At 39.8% G+C, this 3,765-nt stretch overlaps 1 pseudogene; it reads right to left on the bottom strand.

The window, feature by feature from the left end:
* Positions 1–511: 511 nt before the first annotated feature.
* LOC138674511 (uncharacterized) lies at positions 512–3,516 on the bottom strand (annotated as a pseudogene).
* Between the last annotated feature and the right edge of the window lie 249 nt (positions 3,517–3,765).

The raw sequence follows: 3,765 nt of genomic DNA, 5'->3' as shown, positions 1-3,765 counted from the left end.
GACTGAACAATTTGGGCTCTTTTTCCACCTTCCACTCTTGGTAGGGTTTGACGAAAGTCACCACCGTTTATGAAAAATTTTCAACCAAATGGTCTTTTTTTTCACATATGTCTTGGAACAAATTATCCATAGCGTTCATATTAAAACAGGGAGTCATTGTTACTTTGCCCTAAATAACGACAGATGACTCCCTAAGCTCCTTTGCTTGAAGTGAGGCTGGCTTAATTTTTGACACTGTGGTCTCATTTGTTGTAATTCCAAGGCCAAACTCAGAATGGTAGGTGCTACCGTTTTGTAGTAATTCAGCCGCCAATCCAGCCAAACCAGAGCAAATACACTTCTTTTCTTCTTGTAGTGTCTTGTGCAAGCAGTCGTACAAAAATGTCTTCCCACTGCCTCCTGGGCTGTCCAGAAATAAACAGTGTGAGCTAGTGTTGTCTGGCTGTGATGCAGCATTGACTGCTTGAATAATTGCATCGAAAGGTGATTTCTGAGCTTCATTAAGCAAAGCTTACAATTGCTCAGCCTCCTGCTTTATTACAGCATAATTCAGTTTGTCCAGTATTTCATCTGGAACATTTACTGGAGTTGGCAATCTGTAGTCAGCACAGGACTTTTTATTGCTTAGGAGAATTTCATTAATATCACAAAGAGCCAGTTGCTCAGCAATTTCTGGAGTATACTGCCTGGTGTAATCTTCCATGAATTTGGTTTTATATTTTTGCCATAATGCCAATGGTTTAGCTGGTTCCCCATATACACAAATTATAGCAAATAACTTGCGAAGCTGGTAGGGCATTTGGAAAGCGATTGCATCCATTATACCATCTTCCCATTGGGAATCGTCTTCCAAAAAAAAAAGATAAATGCACGCATTTTTATACATGTCATGTACCACTCTATTGACAGTCCTTAAGTCAGCATAAGACTTTACTCCTCTTATGTGAAGTAAAAGGAGTCTTAGGTAATACAGCTCACCATCTTTAAAAGAGACTGCATACATTCGGGCAATTGTTTTCCCAAATTGAGCCCGTCGTTTTTTCCATCCTTCTGGTACAGCTTTTCTATACCAGATGTAGTGTTCAGGAATTTCACTGTACAAATACTGATGGGTGGAAGCGTGAACTCTGTTTAGCTCAAAATAAGCCTGCAGAGTAGAGGCTTTTGAGTCTGAAATAAAAATATCCACACTACCATCTTTGAAAAATACTTGCTGCTTGTTTTCAAGGTGAACAGCAAGCCTTTTAATGGTATGTGAAGCTTCATGCATTTTATATTTTCTGATTCTCCACATGCCCTCAGGGGTGCTTATATACCAAGAATTTAGGTACATGGCTGGTTCATTCCAGTTTAATATATCAAACTTGATATTGGCACAGTCATGCCCTTTGTATACATATTTGAAAAGATATTTAACACTTTTTATTGAAGCACATATCTCAACATTGATATGGCAATTGTACTTGAGTAATAAATAGGGATTGTATGGAACTACCAATTAATTGTCTACTTCTCATATTCCTCGTCTGGTTTTCCCAGTATTGCTTCGACGGTACTGTGGGTAACCATCAACATTGGGGTTTGTCTCTGTATTAAATTCCTTTGGGAATTTTTTGGCGCATTGACCATCCGTCAAGCATATAGCACCAGGTTGATCTTTGCCACATGGGCCATGAATCATGTGCTTTATCACTGCCTCATGCAGTTTTGGATTTGCTGTCTCATTTGGGATTTCAGCACAGACCAATTTGTAATTTATTTCTCTGTCCCTCAGTTTATCTTCCTCTCTGAGGATTAAGAGCATGTGAGCGTGTGGTAGTCCACACTTTTGAAATTCTATTACATGCACATAGGCAACTACACGGCCAAAAATGTCTGTTTTCAAAATCTCGTTAAGCATAGCTTGGAGTTTGATTTTAAATACTTGTGCAACCAAATTTGATCTGAACTCTGGCCTTTGCTATGGTTCTAAGTTTTCAGTAACTTCTTTCCACTTTGGGTTACAGGTCATTGTAACAAAAAGATCTGGCTTTCCGAATTTTCGGACAATTGTCATGGCGTCTTGGTAATTTTGCTGTATAGCTCTTGGGCTTCCAATGAAAGTGGATGGTAAAATTACTGGTGTCCCAGCTTTTAGCCTTTGGTGTAACACATCATTATGGATGTTGTCAACGCGTAATGCCTTTTGATTTTGTTTTATATATTCGATCCTGCGGATTCAATTTTGACGTAACTGTCAATGATAAATTGTTGTGTCAACTTCCCAGCATTTAAAAAGGGATAGAACTCGTCACGAATGACCAGCCTGTATGTATAGTACTGCAACAGGGTGATTTTTTTCTTGTCGATCTTGATCCATTGGTATGGATGGTAGATTAATGTCACCAATTCCTTGATCTTGCACACTTAGGGCAATTGGAGTTGTGAAATGTATTGTCCATCCACTGTCCCCATATGGGAATAGAAGTGGATATAGCATTGCAAAATTTGTCCATGAATTCGAAAACAGTATGGACCATGCCCAGGAGGTGGTGCTACTTGTGCTCCCATTGATGCCAAAGCAAGCGAGCTATTGCATTGCCTTATATTAGCCATAAAATTATTGGAGATATGATGCTCTCCTGTCATCAACTTGACTAATTGATCATCCATACGAATGGGACGTAATTGGATGCGCCCTCTCTTGCAGCAGGAAGGGAATATTTTGTCCTGTGCCATTTCACCTTTGAAATTTTTAGATTGGCAGAACTGACATCGAAATGTCAGTTCGCCAGCATAGTGCTCTTCAATACGTATCTCATCAATTTGATTGAGAAGTCCTCTAGCAGCAAATGTAACTTGCCGTCGTCGAGTGGCTCTTGCATTTTGGACACATATTCTATCTTGTTCTCTTTTTGTGAAATATGTGTATTACTTTGTGCATTGCGTGTTGCTCATTGTTGTGCAGCATTAGATACTTTACGTGATTCAGTTACTTTATTAATTTCTCTTGCTCTGGCTGCCCTCTGTCGGGCTGCATCAGCAGTTCTTCAACAATTTTGTTCATCTTCTGCTTCATTAAGATGCAGGTTACGCATCCGTATGCAATTCGCTTCGCTACGTGCAGCAGCACACTCAATTTGATCCATCTTTGCAATGTTGCCTCACAATGTTGCCTCAGTGTTGCCTGAGTGTTGCCTCACAATGTTGCCTCACAGTGTTGCCTCACAATGTTGCCTCACAGGCTAACGTTCAAAAAAGGCTTATGCCTTAACTCGCCACCAAGGAGAGCTCCTCTCCTTAGGTATCCATGGTTATGCCCATGCAGTTAGCTGCTAGTGGTAATAACTATGAATACCTAAGTTACTGTTCAGCTGTGGATGACTCATTGCGCACAGACACACAGACTCATCCAAATTAGGTATATTGATAAAAAAATCAGAAATTTTAAAATCTGCATAACACACCAAATAGCTACAGATTCTGTAAGGATATGAAGTGTAATTAAAAGTTTACCTTATTGTCATAAATGGGCATGTTTTATACCAGTTTCACACAAACAAATTATAGGCTCATCTCTGCACCTGTATTACAGCCACATGTGGTGGTCTGTCTGAAGACGTAATGATCTGAACTGATGGCATGATAGATCTCTGTGAATCTGATTGTTCAGCTCATTAGTCCTGCAGTTGGGCCAGAACATTTAGCCACATAGGAGTGCAGAAATATGCCTGGTGTGCAGTGAGCCTGAATTTGAGCGTGGTATGAATAAAGGCGACAGTTTAT

Source organism: Ranitomeya imitator, chromosome 4 (genome assembly GCF_032444005.1).
Source record: "Ranitomeya imitator isolate aRanImi1 chromosome 4, aRanImi1.pri, whole genome shotgun sequence".
Taxonomy (NCBI): Eukaryota; Metazoa; Chordata; class Amphibia; order Anura; family Dendrobatidae; genus Ranitomeya; species Ranitomeya imitator.
Note: the sequence above shows the minus strand (reverse complement) of the source record. Positions and strands in the feature narration are given on the sequence as shown.